At 39.4% G+C, this 16,579-nt stretch overlaps 1 long non-coding RNA gene across 2 annotated transcripts in view; it reads left to right on the top strand.

Moving 5' to 3' along the window:
* Positions 1-16,579, top strand: part of LOC143683991 (uncharacterized) — a 54,428-nt gene that overhangs the window by 25,578 nt on the left and 12,271 nt on the right. Inside the window, exon 4 of one of the 2 annotated variants that reach the window (XR_013175781.1) lies at positions 12,907-12,981. This is a non-coding gene — a long non-coding RNA (uncharacterized LOC143683991). Of the gene's footprint in view, positions 1-12,906; positions 15,731-16,579 lie in introns of those variants that run through there. The other variant, XR_013175780.1, reaches the window with a different exon arrangement.

Consider the following 16,579-nt stretch of genomic DNA (forward strand, 5'->3'; position numbering starts at 1 on the left):
TCTGGAGTTAGTTGTGATTCTTTGATTTGTATATTTATGTCTTTTATTTGGTCTACAGCATCTTTAATCTCTTTGATATCTGCTATTTTTCTGTTTATTCTTTCAGATTCCTCTTTATGCTCTCCTAATGTCTTCTTGATCTCCTTTATGTCATTAACTATCCCACTGATTTTACTTAGCAGTTATATGAACATCTTTGATTAGTTTTTCCAAAGTCTGTGTCTCCAGTGGTGTTTTAATTTGGTCATTTGACTGGGCTATACCTGTCTGCATCTTCATAAGGTTAGTCATCTTATGTTGTCTTCCTGGCATGTAAATATCTTGATAGGGTTACTTTGGAAATTGATTTCCTTCAGTAGTCTAAAATTTTGCATATGTGAAATGGTTGTGGAATGGGATGTGGGTGTGGGGAGGGCACAACAGTGCAGTGACAGGTTGTGGCGCAGGTATATGCATAGGTTGAGGATGCTACGCTGATGCCTGTGAGCATGGGGTGCAGATCACAGGGTTGTGGAGGTGCAATGCGAGGGCCATGGGGCAGGGTGCAGCTCAGGCATGCCTTGGAGTGCAGGAGCAGAGTATGGCATGGGAGACACAGAGTTAGGACATGGCAGGAGGTAGATGGGGCTACTGAGTGGATGTGCTGGGGCTGGTATGTGGGCAGGATGCGGGTGGGTGTCAGGGCATGGGATACAGGGCACAGAATTCCGGGCACAGGGTGGGCAGGGCACAGGTGTGCTTTGCAGAGGGGGATGGGCCGGGAGGCTGGGATGTGCATGCGGGAGTGTGTGGGGTGGGGCACAGGTTGCAGAGGTTGTGGGACATGTGTCAGGGATGGATGATGTCGGGTGGGCAGTACCCTGGCATGGGTACACAGGTGTGGGGGGTGGGGGTAGGGTTGCACACGTGTGTAGGACTGGGGCTATGTGGCAAGATGTACATGAGAGCACCTGCCAGGTGTGGGAGAAGGGTGCTTGTGCCGGGGGGTGGGGCAAGGGTGTTCACGTGCATGAGGCAGGAGCAGTGTGGTGCAGTGGTCAAGAGGTCAGTGCATTGATACGTGGGAACCTGGCAGGGAGGATGTGGCTGTGCTTATGCATGGGTTTGGGGGGGCAGGGCCCTGGTATTTGCGGGTCTGGGGGACATGACCATGGTATACCTGTGCGTGTGCATGGGTCTGGGGGGCAGGTGCTGATGTGCACGTGTGCAGAGTTCAGAGGGGCAAGGCCAGGTTGTGTGACTGTTTGGGCTGGTTGCGAGTGTGGCCCAGTTATGAAGGTGAGTGCCTGCAGCCCGATGCACAGGTGACACCTGTAGGGGGCAGGGAAGGGAAGGTAGGGGTCAAGGGGTTGGACACGGTTGTGGGGGTCTTGGGGGGGGCAGGGCAAGACTGTGTGCTTGCACGGCAGAAGTAGGTCTGGCTGGGACAGGCTTACCTGCATGTACAGGGCCAGGGTGTGGGGCAGGGTGCACTGGAAGGGGGATCAGGACAAGGTGTTTGGAGCATAGTGAGAGTGTGGATGACAGAGTTCAGATGCATGAGGTGGGAGGGAAGTTGCAGTTTGCCGGTGAGGTCAGTGTGGGTGAGGGTAACACTTTCAAGGAATATGGCTTGGCATACTTCTTTGTCTCCATCTCACTGTCCATGCACTCCTGAGGGTGCCAGGCCTCCATTTGGAAAGGGGGCGCATTTGGCTGTTTGCACTAGCTGGATGGTTTCCAGTTCTCTGCTCAGTTTTTCTGCCTTTTCAGTCAGGGCTTCCCTATGTGGTGTAGAAGACACTTCCAAGTCACTTATACCATGGACTCACTCTAGGTGTTCCTTGAAGCAGAAGTGAATTCGACCTACTCTATTCCACCATTTCCTGAAACTCCTAAAATTAACTTATACTTTTGCATGGTGTACTGGTTTGAAAGGATGTATGTACCCTAGAAAAGCCATGTTTTAATTCTAATCCCCTTTTTAAAGGCAGCTGTTTCTTCTAATCCCTATTCAGTACTGTATGTTCGAAACTGTAATTAAATTATCTCCCTGGAGATGTGATCTGGATGTGATCTTGAGTGATCAAGAGTGGTTGTTAAAATGGGTTAAGTGGAGATGTGTCTCCACCCATTTGGGTGGGTCTTATTAGTTTACTGGAATCCTATAAAAGCAGAAACATTTTGGAGAATGCAAGAGATTCTGAGAGAGCAGAATGACATAGCCATGGGAATCACAGAGTCCACCAGCCAGGAACCTTTGGAAATGAAGAAGGAAAATGCCTCCCGGGGAGCTTCATGTAAGGAAGCCAGGAGAGAAAGCTAGCAGATGACGCCATGTTCACCATGTGCCCGTCCAGCTTAGAGACAAGCCCTGACTGTATTCACCATGTGCCTTCGCACTTAAGAGAGAGACCCTGAACTTCATTAGCCTTCTTGAACCAAAGTATTTTTCACTGGATGCCTTAGAGTGGATATTTCTATAGACTTGTTTTAATTGGGTCATTTTCTCGGCCTATAAACTGTTGGCTTGCAACTTATTAAACTCCCCTTTTTAAAGCTGTTCTGTATCTGGTATATTGCATTCTGGCAGCTAGCAAACTAGAACACATGGGCAGGCACCAGGAATCAAACCTGGGTCTCTGGTATGGCAGGTGAGAATTCTGCCTGATGAGCCACTGTGGCCCACCCCAATTAACTTATTTTTGAAAGTCAAATTTATTGAATTATAATTTACATATAATAAAATTTACCCTTTTTAAGTACACAGTTATGTGAGCTTTGACAAAAGTGTACCATCATGTAACCATCACCATATGAAAATAGTGAGCATTTCCATCACCTGGAAAAGTTCTCTCATCCTCCTTTATGGTCACTTCCCCTCTCCCCATCCCCCTAGTCCCCTGGTAACTACTGATCTGTTTTCTGTTCTTGTAGTTTTGCCTTTTCCATATTGTCATGTAAATGGAATCATATGGAATGCACACTTTTGTGTCTGCTTTCTTTTAGCTAATGTGGTGCTTCTGAAATTCTTCCATGTTGCTGCATGTATCATCAGTTTATTCCTTTCTATTGATGAGTAGTATTTCATTATATGGATGTACCACAATTTGTTTATCCATTCACCAGTTGATGGACATTTGGATTGTTCCCAGTTTGGAGCTATTATGATTTAAGCTGCTGTGAATATTCAGGCATTTGTATGGACGTGTTTTTATTTCACTTTGGTAAATTCCTGAAAGTAATATGTAAGTAAATGTAAGTAATATGTAATATGTCATATGTAAGAATATGTTTATAAGAAACTGGCCAGTGTATTTCCAAATGGCTTTGCCATTACCACTAGTAGCATATGAGAGTTTCCATTTTTGCTCATCCTTCCCAGTATTTGGTACTGCCAATGTTTGTTAATTTTAGCCGTTTACTAGATGTTTAGTGGTAACTCATGGTTTTAATTTGTATTTCCCTAACAACTAATAATGCTGAGTATCTTTCCATATTCTTATTTGCCATCTTTATATAGTCTTTGGTGAAGTATATATTCAAATCTTTGATCCATTTTAATTTATTTTCATATTATGAGTTTTAAGAGTTTGTTACATTTAAGAGATATTACATATTATTACAAGCCCTTCATCCTGAATGTGTTTTGCAACTGTTTATTTCCCAGTTTGTGGCTTGTCTTCATTTTCCTTTCAGTGTCTTTAGAAGAACAGTTTTTAAATTCAGTGAAGTCCAGTTTATCAGTATTTTTAATGGTTAGTGCTTTTTTACTGCTAAGGATCTTTGCATAAACCAAGGTCAGAAATCTTTCCTTTTGGTTTCTTCTAGACATCTTATAGTTGTAGTATTTACATTCTATCAGTGATCCATATTGAGTTAATTCTTGTATCTGGAGTAAGATACAAGAATTTTGTGCAAATGGATATCCTATTGTTTCAGCACCATTTGTTTCAAAGACTTTTCTTTTGCCCACTAAATTATCTTGGCTCTTCTGTAGAAAATCAATTGATCCTAAATGTGTGGGTCTATTTTTGGCCTCTCAGTCCCAGTTCTATTGATCTGTATGTCTGTCCTTATACTTTAACCGATCTTGATTAATAGAGATTTTTTTTCGTATGGTTTGGTTTTTGCGTGGGCAGGCACCAGGAATCAAACCCAGGTCGCTGGCATGGCACGTGAGAACTCTGCCTGCTGAGCCAACGTGGCTCACCCTGATTAATAGAGTTTTGTATTAAGCCTTGAAGTTAGGTAGTGTGCTGGTTTGAAAGGATGTATGTCCCTTAGAAAAGCCATGTTTTAATCTAAATTCCATTTCGTAAAGGCAGAATAACCCCTATTCAATACTGTATGTTTGAAACTGTAGTCAGATCATCTCCCTGGAGATGTGATTTAATCAAGAGTGGTTGTTAAACTGGATTAGGTGATGACATGTCTCCATCCATTTGGGTGGGTCTTGATAAATTTCTGGAGTCCTATATAAGAGGAAACATTTCAGAGAATGAGGAGATTCAGAGAGAGCAGAGCAGAATAACATAGTCACGAGAAGCAGAAGTCCACCAGCCAGCGACCTTTGGAGATGAAGAAGGATAACACCTCCCAGGGAGCTTCATGAAACCACAACCCAGGAGAGAAGGCTAGCAGATGATGCTATGTTTGCCATGTGCCCTTCCACCTGAGAGAGAAGCCCTGACTGTGTTCGCCATGTACCTTCTCACTTGAGAGAGAAACCCTGAACTTCATCGGCCTTCTTAAACCAAAGTATCTTTCCCTGGATGGATGCCTTTTATTGTACATTTCTATAGACTTGTTTTGATTGGGACATTTTCTCAGCCTTAGAACTTTAAACTAGCAACTTATTAAATTCCCCTTGTTAAAAGCCATTCCGTTTCTGGTATATTGAATTCCAGCAGCTAGCAAACTAGCCAGGTAGTATAGGCCTCCAACTTCATCCTTCTTTACAAGATTATCTTGACTATTCTGGGTTCTTGCTTTTCCTTGTTAATTTTAAAGCATGTCAATTTTGACACAATTGCCTGTAGGCATTTTAAAAAATAATTTACTTATTTTAATTGCAGTAAAATATATATAGCATAAAAATAATTTTAAACAGATAATTCTTTACATTAAGTATATTGATAATACTATGTAACCTCATTATTTCCGGACTATTTTCATCGTCCTAAACCAAAACTCAAACTCATTTAGCAGTAACTCTCCATTCTTTCCTCCTGCCACCCTGATAACCACTATTATGCCTTCTATCTGTATGGTTTTGCTTAGTCTAAGTATTTCATGAGAAATCATACATTTGTCCTTTTTGTGTCTGACTTATTTTACTCAACATGATGTTGTCAAGGTTCATCCATGTGTTAATATATACCAGCTGTTCACTTGTTTTATGGCTGTATAATATTCCATTGTATTGATATACCACATTTTGTTTATCCATTCATCTGTTCATGGACATTTGGGTTGCTTCCGCCTTTGGGCTATTGTGGAATAATTCTGCAGTGAACATTGGTGTACAAATATCTGTGTGAGTGCCTTCTTACAGTAGGTCTTTTATATACTTAGGAGTGAAATTGACCTGGCAATTCTATGTTTAACTTTCTGAGGAACCACCAAACTGTTTTCTATAATAGCTGGACCATTTTACATATGTCATTGTTCACAAAAAAAGAAGGAAAAAGTCAGTTGTGACAATAAAAAAAAAATATTTAAGCCCTCTAGCCTCCTATATTCTGGTGCAGCTAGAAGGAAAAATATGAGAGATCTGTATGGAGGTCCATGACAAACTCTGGGATCTGCCCTATAACCACTTATTGAAGAGTGCTTTGAAAACTATTGCTTTTTTAATTTTTAATTTTTTATTTCTTTGCTTTGTATATATGTTATACTATACAATAAGAAAAGTTAAAAAAAAATTAATCTCCCTTGGGATGAAAAAGAAGAAATAAAAAAGTTCTCTGATAAAGGAAACCCTGATCTGCCAAAAAATCAACCCAACAGTAGACCTTTAGGGCCCACTTAGGTTTATTTGCATGCTTGGGTGCTATTTGGCTTTTACACTGGTCTCAGAGAAGACTACAGTGGTTTAGGGAACTAAATTTACTAAAAGAATTGTGAAATATTATACTGCATCAAGGAAATATTAAAAGGGACAAGAGAGACAGTTATATATAGAAATTATTTATACCTATATATATATCCCTGCAGTATACACTTATTCTGTCAGCTGAGAGGGCCTAGAAGCAACAACACCCTAGGAAAGGGCATACCTAGCACCCAGATCTTGATTTTCTAATATGTTCTCTAATAAAAAGAACCTGGCTCCATGGAGAAATGGTTGATTCTAAGACTGGAGTAGGAAATACACAGATGAGCCCGGAGCATTAAGCACTAAACAAACAAAAACAGTTATGGGGGTAACATCAAAAGAACACAGGTGGTTGGGCCATGATGGCTGAGTGGCAGAGTTCTCGCCTGCTATGCTGGAGACCTGGGTTTGTTTCCCGGTGCCTGCCCATGTCAAAAAAAAGAAAAAAGAACACAGATACCAACTGAAAGAGCTCCCAGTAGCCAATTTGAGAATTAAAAATAAAAAATACAGGGAAGTAAATTTGCTATCAAAATTAGGAAAGTTTATCCTAACATCAAGGAGATATTAAAAGAGGTTGTAGAAATGGTTACATGTTAAATTATTATCATCCATCAGTGTAAAAGTCTATCAACACCCAAGTATGCAAATAAACCCTATTGGTCCAAAGTATAAAATAATCATCCATGAATCCATATTGATATTAATAAATGATAGAATAAATGGGGAAAAGAAATCACCTTGTAGAAGAACTCCACATGATTTATGTAGATACTCTGCCCTCAATGACATGGAGCATAACTCCCCACTCCTTAGGTATGGGCTGCACATCGTGATTTCCTTCAAAAAAGAACAGTATTGGAAGGATTAATAAAAGTTATTTTACAATGTGAAACTTAACAAATACTAGCTTAGCCAAGTAATCAAGGTCAGATTCAGTAGTGATAAGTCATGTTGATATTATGAACCTTTGATATGATGTAATGAGAATGGTGTTTTACCTCTCTGGTCTTCCTCCCCAAAAACCCACAACCCTAGTCTGATCATGAGGAAAATCCTAAATTGAAGAGCAGCCTATAAAGTACCTAACCAGTACTCCTCGAAACTGTCAAGGTCATCAAAAACAAAAACTGAGAAACTGTCAACAGCCAAGTGGAGCCTAAGAAGACATGAGAACTAAATCTATCTGGTATACTGGATTAGATCCTGGAACAGAAAAGAGACAGGTTAAGATCTAAGGAAATCTCAATGAAATATGGACTTTAGGTAATACTGTATCAATATTGGTTCATTAATTATTACAAATTTATGCTACTGTTAAATTTTAATAATAGGGCAAACTGGGTCAGGGAGTATATGGGATATTTTTGCAGTGTTTTTAGAAATCTAAAACTATTCTAAAGTCGAAAGTTATTTTTTAAAAATCACATGAAAAGTGCACATTAAAAATGCAAGAGATGGGCGGGCCACGGTGTCTCAGCAGGCAAGATTGCTTGCCTGCCCATGTAAAAAAAAATTTTTTTTTAATTAAAAAAAACAATGCAAGAGATGCGACACTATGTGGGGGTGGGGAGGGGGGTGGACAGGTGTAGCCTAGGTATGGAGTCCCAGGCTCCCATCTATGCAATCCTGTAGGCTCTGTAGGCTCCATGCCAGGCTCCAGCTTTCTGCTTCTCAGTTCCTTGGCCTTTGCAACCAGGGCTGCTGCGGTGCAGAAGGCTCTCCCAGGCACTTTAGGCTCTCAGAGCAGGCAAGACAGCTGTTAGCTTTTGCAGGTTGTTCCTGAGAAGGCAATGAGTTTCAACCATACTGAATTTGAAAGAGAGCCTTAAGAAAGATCTTTATATTCTTCAGTGCACATAAAACAGGCGTGGATCTAATACAGAGATCTTAGAATTCATCCCCCAAGCGCCACAACAAACAAAAAACTTCAATCATTAAAGAATTTGCTTTGCTACTTTGGCAGAAAAGGGCACCATTAAACTAAGAATCTTGTAAACCATTCCACATCCACAAAAGAATAGAAAAAACTGAATATGTACAGAGCTATAAGAAAACAAGTGAGAATCATACATTTCAAAGAAAATCTTCCTTCTCATAAAAGGGAGAAAAAGAAATCAAGGGAGCAGAGGAAAACTGCAACACAACCCTCTACACTGAATTAAGTAACTTCAAATATTTGGAAATTTGAAAAAACTATGTTCAATCAAAAATTTAAAACATAAATGGATTTTAAATTAAATAATAGGAGAAAAGTAAAAGAGCGCTTCTTGAATTTAAAAAGAAAAATCATCTCAGAATTGAAAACAAAATTACAAGGTACCTAAAGGAAAATTTACTCAAATGAAAATGTATTAAGGTGCACTAAAGAAAAAGAGGCAAACAACCAAGAAAATGAACATGAGATAAAAAAGTAAAATAGTGTCAGGAAGAAAATGACTGATATCAAAGACAGGCATATTGGAGTCCCTGAATAAGAAAAATAATACAATGGAACTAATATTTAAAACTATAATTGAAGAAAACTTTCAGAAATAAAATAAGACAATCAATATACATATTGAAGGAATCTACCACATACATAAGCAGAAGATCAAGTGAAGATCAAGGAAAAAAATCCTCGATGTCCCCAGGTGAAAGGATCAAATCATAAGGACAGAAAAATCAGATGGGCATCAGAGTCTCAAAAATGAAATTCAAAGCAAAGCAACATTTTCCAGAAACTCAAAGTGTGAACAGAGGATTTTATATACAATAAAGCCAACCTTCCAAGTATTATTAAGGCTCTAAAAACAGTTTTAAACGTTAAAGAACAGAGAGAATCTTGCACCTATGAGCACTTTTTGAAGTGGCTGAGCCTCATTTAACCAAAAGATTACTGGACAACAAAATATGCCCCTTTGTAGTCAACTGCTCACCATCACTGATCTGTTTTCTGTTTCTATAATTTTGCTTTTCCAGAATGTCATATAAATGGAAGTTTACAGGTTGTAATCTTTTGAGTCTGGTTTCTTTCATTAGCAAAATGCAGTTAAGATAAATCCATGAGGAGGAGAGGTGGGGCAAAATGTCAGCATAGGGAGGTGTGGAAACTAGTCCTCTAGGGCAGCTAGTAAATAGCCAGGAACAGTTTGGAACAACTATATGGGGGATTTCTGTGATCAGACACACATCATACACCAGTCTGGATTTGGTGAAAGGGGCAAGAAGACAGTGCAGAACTGTAAGTAATGTCTTTTAAACTCTGGAGGCTGGCACCACCCCACCCCCCTCCACTGGTATGGCAGACATAAAATTAGGTCTAAGAGTCACCCCAGAGGACCTCTTTTGTTGCTCAGATATGGCCTCTCTCCCTAATCTGACACAACAAGGGAACTCCCTGCCCCCCCCCCACACACACACTAAGTGGGACATGACTCTCAGGGGTGTAAATCTCCCTGGCAACATGGGACAGAAATCCTGGGATAAGCTGGGACTTGGCATCAAGGGATTGAGAAAATCTTCTTCACCAAAAGGGTTGAAAGAGAGATGAGACAAAATAAAGTGTCAGTGGCTAAGAGATTTCAAAGTTGAGAGGTTATCCTGAAGATTATTCTTACGCATTATATAGATAGTTCCTTTTTAGTTTATGGTATATTAGAGTGGTTGGAGGGAACTGCCTGAAACTGTTTAGCTGTGTTCCAGTAGCCATGTTTCTTGAAGATGATTGTATAATGATAATAGCTTTTATAATGTGACTGTGATTGTGAAAACCTTGTGTCTGATGTTCCTCTTATCTAAGGTATGGACAGATGAGTAAAAATATGGATAAAAAATAAATAATGGGAACAAAAGTTCAAATAAATTGGGTAGATGGAAATACTAGAGGTCAGTGAGAGGGGAGGGGTCGGGTATGGGATGTATGAGCTTTTTCTTTTTTTTATTTCTTTTGCTGGAGTGATGCACATGCACAAAAAAATTGATCAAGATGATGAATACGCAACTATGTGATGATATTGTGAGCCATTGATTGTATACCGTGCATAGAATGGTTGTATGTCAAGAATGTTTGTATGTATGTTTGTTAAGGTTTGACAATAAAAAGATTAAAAAATAAATAAATAAAATGCAAGAGACTAGAAAATTATTCAAAATTAAAAGTTTATTTTAAAAAATTCTGGATTTTATTAGTTATACAAAATTCTATGAACTTTAAAAATTAAAGTGAATATAGTATGTTATTATTTTTCATAATTTCCATCAAAAATATTTATACAAGCATGCAAAAATAATGCAAAAGGGCATTAATGTTACCTATTTGCAGAAAGCTAAAACTAGGAAACAACTTACCTGATCCAAATATTGGAAAGTGGTTGTATAGTGGGCAGAATTCTAAGATGACCCCCAGCAACCCTACCCTTGAATGTGGGCAGAAGTTGTAACTATGATGGATTGCATTCCTGAGATTAGGCTATGTTAGATGATAATTTTTTCTGGGGCCTGCTTGAGTCAGGTGAGCCCTTAAAAGGGTTTGGTCTCTTTCTTTTTTTAAAAAAATTTTTATTTTTTATTTTTAAATTTTTCTCTTTTCAATACCCAAAAAACACCAAACAAACCCAAACATTCTTAACTTTTGATCATTCTGTTCTACATATATGTAATCAGTAGTTCACAGTATCATCACATAGTGTCATACTCATCATCATGATCTGGTCTCTTTCCGAAGAGAGATCTGAAGCATGAGGAGAATCTGATGCCAGGAAGATTCTTTGTTACTGGCTTTGAAGGTGGAGGGGGGCACCTGGCAAAGAATGTGGGCAGCATCTATTAGCTGAGAGCAACCTCTGGCCAACAGTCAGCAAGGAAATGGGAATCTCAGTACTAAAGCGACAACTGAGTTTGTCTGCAGCTGCAGGTCCTGGAACTAACTGGGCTCTGGCTTGTAGAGCTTTGAACTTCCTCCTCTCTCTGCCATTCACTTCCCCATCTCTTTATGTGATTCACTTCTGTGTCCTTCAGGTCTGGTGCTTCTTGAAATACTCTCCCTTGTTTGTTTGATAACCTGTTCTCTTGGTTTTCCTTTTCCTTCTTCGTCTCCTTTGTTAACTCAGTTTCTTCACCCTGGCCTTCAGCTGGAGCTTGACCTCCTGTTCTCACTCACTGCTCTTTTCTTAGGCAGACTGCTTCTCATCTACCACTTTGGTTACAGATTTTTTGCGTTAACTCTCACATATCTGCCTCTAATTCAGTGCTCTCTCTCAGTGCCAGATTTGGAGAGACTTTTAAAAAAACCTGGAGACTTATCAAGAACACACAAATTCCTGATGTGATGGTTAATTTTATGTCAACTTGGCTAGGTTATGGTGTCCGGCTGTTTGGTAAACACTGGTGGCCTGGATATTGCTGTGAACGTATTTTGTACATGGAATTAGCATCTGCAATCTATTGATTTTGAATAGGGACAATTACCCTCAATAATGTGGGTGGGCCTCATCCAGTCAGTTGGAGGGCTTAAGAATAAGAACTGTGGTTTCCAGAGAAGAAATTCTGCCTCAAGACTATACCTTCTACTTCCCTTTGAATTTCCAGCCTACTTGGCTACCCCTAAGAGATTTGATTTCAAGACTGCTACATTGCTCTTACTGGTATTTCCCCACCATATGGGATTTGCCCTGCCTTACAGAATTCAGACTTGCCAGCCCCCACAATCTCATAAGCCAGTACCTTAAAATAAAAATACATAAGTAAATATATATATATATATATATACTCCAGGGGGCTCTTCATGCAGTGGCCAACATGATCTTGTTAAAAATACAACTCTTGTCACTCCCTCCTGAAAACCTCTCAAAGATTTCCCGTGGCTCTAAGTATAAAGCCTACACTCTAAACTCACTTATAAGACTTGGCCCATTAGAGCCCAGCTCACATCTCCCAGGCCCTCTGGGCTCCATCCTCCCTAGACTTGCAGTGCCTGCTTCCCAAGGGCCTCCCTCCCCAGACTTCTGTCCAGGCCTGAAGTGTACCCTCCTCACAGCCTTCCTGCCCCCAGCATAAGTTGTCACCTCCATTTCTTTCCACAGAAGTCATACTTTTCAGGGAAACCTTTCCTGATGCTCAAACTAGATCACATCCCCTGATATAGGTTCTCTAAGCCCCTGCTCCTTTCTCCACAATCCTCCTCACAGTTCACCATGGAAAGTTTGCGTAATTACTGGATTCAGAGGCTGAGTGTGTTTTCTTCCTTTTGTCTGCCCCAGGCCTAATATTGGACCTGGCAAGGGTAGGCACTTAATACATAGAAAAGTAAAATTTGAAAAGAGGACATAGACCAGAGGGAAAAAGGTGAGGGAGAACAGCAGGCGAAGAAGACTCTTCTGTGGCCAGGATTCAGGGAAGACAGACTTGGAAAGGCTAGTTCATGTAGGCATGGGAAGACTGCTGATAGCAGACTAAGGATTTTTTATTGTATTCTGTGAACAGAGAGAAATCAGCCAAGGTCACAAAGTAGGACAGATAGTTATATGATCAGCTCAGTGGAAAATGGATGAGATGACCTAGTCCATTTTAAATGCCTTTGACAGTCAGTTTGGGTTCATATTGGTTCTATCACTAGGAATAAGGAATTTGGGTGTGAATGCCTTTTCTATACCCTGTTTATTGAGTCTTTAATATTACTACCATTTAAAATAATATCATAGTACTTTCTGCTCAGCAGTCTTAGTGCTTCACCCATTAGCTCATCCATTAAGTTATTAGGATGCAAAGGGATTATAATATAGGCAGTGGAGCATTTCTGCTTCTTAACAAGAAATTTAAAAAATTTTTTTTGGTTCATTGTTTTTCAGTGTGCTGCTGAAGTGAAAAATTGGTAGCAGTTTGGAACCAGAGTGGCAGATAAACCAACTCCTTGGGGTACAAGTGTGAGTTACCTCCCCAATGAGAAGACAATGCGTAGATGACCCCCAGTACCTACAGGCAAGAAGGAATTGAGGGATTGCTAATTGTACAGGCTTATAAGAGAGGCTATGTTAATTGGAAGTGAGGGCCATGGTGGTAGTTTCTGCTACAAAGCCAGGCCAGGGTTTCTAAACTGCTCCTTCCTCCATCTCTTGAGGCATCCTAGGTTGTTATTTAAGTAGACCTACCTGTATTTGTAACTGAGTACCCAAGCAGCTCTGACATGCCTGCACTCTAAGCCACAGTTAGTGGCTCATAATTTGTTATTTCTGTATTCTATTCTAAGGGTTCCCTCCTAAATTATTAGCTAGGAAGAAACATAAAATCATATAAAACTATCTCATAGAAACAAAGCAAGTGAGCGCTTTTTTTTTTTTTTTGCTTTATTTCCCTCTGGATTTAAAAAACAGTGTATCTTTCTATGGTATGTGAATATATATCTCAATAAAATTGCATATAAAAAAAAAGCAGTGGGTTTTCCTGGTTGGAAAAGATTCATTCCCACAGTTTGGAAAGGCTACCTGTTCAGTATCTTGCATCATCATAATGCAACATACATACTGTTCCAGCTACATAATTCGTGGGGCCCAGTGCAAAATGAAAATGTGGAGCCCTTGTTAAATATAAGAATTGTAAGATGGAGACAGCAGAGCATTAAACCAAGCATGTGGCCCTTCTGAGCACAGGCCCCATGCAACTGCTCAGGTCACCCGCCTGTGAATTTCCATTATGATAAGAAAAAGTGTTTTGTATAATTTCAGTCTTTTCATATTTATTGCCACCTGTTTTGTGACCCAACATGTGGTCTATCCTTGAGAATGACCCATGAGCACTTGAAAAGAATGTATATCCTGCTGTTTAAGGGTACCATGTTCTGTATGTGTATGTTAGGTCTCATTCATTGATCATATTATGCAAGTTTTCATTTTCTTATTGATCCTCTGTCTAGATGTTCTATATATTGATGAAAGTGGTGAAGTCTCCAATTGTTTTTGTAGAGGCATCTATTACTCCTTTCAGTTTGGCTAGTGTTTGCCTCATGTATTTTAGGGTACCCTGCTTTGGTACATATATATATATATATATCATTGGTTATTATTTCTTCTTGGTGGATTGCCCCTTTCATTAATATATAATGGCCTTGTCTCTTAGAACATTTTTTGCATTTAAAGTCTATTTTGTCCAGTATTAGTATAGCTATACCAACTTAAAGCCAGTACTTAATTTCACCATATTACCCTTTGGTTTTTATATTCATATCTTATTTTTGTCTCTCTTTTTGCCCTTTTAGTTACCGTTACTGATAATCTTCATTTCTACATTCTTCTCTAAGCCTTTTTTTCCTGTCTTTTCCTTTCAGCCTTAGTCTGAATACTAAGACTCCCTTAGTATTCTTGTAGGAGGACTCTTGTTGACAAACTCTCTTGGCTTCTGCTTATGTGTGAATATCTTAAACTCTTCCTGGTTTTGAAGGATATTTTGCCAGATAAAGAGTTCTTGGCTGGGGAGGGGCAAGGGTAGCTCAGTGGTAGAGTTCTCTTGCCCACTATGCAGGAGACACAGGTTCGACTTCCAGACCCTGCATTTGAAAAAAAAAAAAGAATTCTTGGCTGGCAATTTTCCCTTTCAATGAAGGGAAAAATTCCATATCTTGAATATATCATAGCATTGCCTTCTAGCCTTCATAGTTTCTGGTGAGAAATTGATGCTTAGTCTTATTGGGAATCCCTTGTATATTATGAATTGCTTTTCTCTTCCTGTTTTCAGCTTTGGCATTTTACATTCTGATTTGTATGTATCTTGGAGTGTGTCTATTTGGGTTTATTTGATTTTGGGTACGTTGAGCTTCTCGGGCCTGGATATCAATGCCTTTCATAAGACTTGGGCAGTTTTCAGCCATTATTTCTTCAAATATTCCTTTTGCCTCTTTTCCCTTCTCTTCTTTGGGACACCAGTGAAGCGAATGTTCATGCACTTCATGTTGTCAACCATTTCCCAGAGATCCTGCTCAATTTTTTTTTCCCATTCCTTTCTCTATCTGTTCTTTCATCTGTCTGAATTGAATGCTGTCTTCCAGCTTGCTGACACTTTCTTCTGCCTGTTCAAATCTGCTGTTCAGACGTCACCATGTGCCTTCCCATGTGAGGAGGGGGGGTACCCGGACACCATCAGCCTTTCTTCAGAAGGGAAAGTATCCTTTTGTTGATGCCTTGGTTTTGACTTTTTTTTTTTTGATTGATTGATTTTTTTTTATTAATTAATGGAAAAAAAGAAATTAACCCAACATTTAGAAATCATACCATTCTACATATGCAATCAGTAATTCTTAACATCATCACATAGATGCATGATCATCATTTCTTAGTACATTTGCATCGGTTTAGAAGAACTAGCAACACAACTGAAAAAGATATAGAATGTTAATATAGAGAAAAAAAAGTAATAATAGTAAGAACAAAACAAAAGAAAACAAAAACCTATAGCTCAGATGCAGCTTCATTCACTGTTTTAACATGATTACTTTACAATTAGGTATTATTGTGCTGTCCATTTTTGAGTTTTTGTATCTAGTCCTGTTGCACAGTCTGTATCCCTTCAGCTTCAGTTACCCATTGTCTTACCCTGTTTCTAACTCCTGCTGAACTCTGTTACCAATGACATATTTCAAGTTTATTCTCGAATGTCCGTTCACATCAGTGGGACCATACAGTATTTGTCCTTTAGTTTTTGGCTGGATTCACTCAGCATAATATTCTCTAGGTCCATCCATGTTATTACATGGTTCATAAGTTTATCTTGTCTTAAAGCTGCATAATATTCCATCGTATGTATATACCACAGTTTGTTTAGCCACTCATCTGTTGATAGAGATTTTGGCTGTTTCCATCTCTTTGCAATTGTAAATAACGCTGCTATAAACATTGGTGTGCAAATGTCCGTTTGTGTCTTTGCCCTTAAGTCCTTTGAGTAGATACCTAGCAATGGTATTGCTGGGTCGTATGGCAATTCTATATTCAGCTTTTTGAGGAACCGCCAAACTGCCTTCCACAGTGGTTGCACCATTTGACATTCCCACCAACAGTGGATAAGTGTGCCTCTTTCTCCGCATCCTCTCCAGCACTTGTCATTTTCTGTTTTGTTGATAATGGCCATTCTGGTGGGTGTGAGATGATATCTCATTGTGGTTTTGATTTGCATTTCTCTAATGGCCAGGGACATTGAGCATCTCTTCATGTGCCTCTTGGCCATCCGTATTTCTTCTTCTGGTAGGTGTCTGTTTAAGTCTTTTTCCCATTTTGTAATTGGGTTGGCTGTCTTTTTGTTGTTGAGTTGAACAATCTCTTTATGAATTCTGGATACTAGACCTTTATCTGATATGTCGTTTCCAAATATTGTCTCCCATTGTGTAGGCTGTCTTTCTACTTTCTTGATGAAGTTCTTTGATGCACAAAAGTGTTTAATTTTGAGGAGCTCCCATTTATTTATTTCCTTCTTCAGTGACTTGCTTTAGGTTTAAGGTCCATAAAACCACCTCCAGTTGTAAGATCCATAAGATATCTC

This window comes from Tamandua tetradactyla, chromosome 5 (genome assembly GCF_023851605.1).
Source record: "Tamandua tetradactyla isolate mTamTet1 chromosome 5, mTamTet1.pri, whole genome shotgun sequence".
Lineage (NCBI taxonomy): Eukaryota > Metazoa > Chordata > Mammalia > Pilosa > Myrmecophagidae > Tamandua > Tamandua tetradactyla.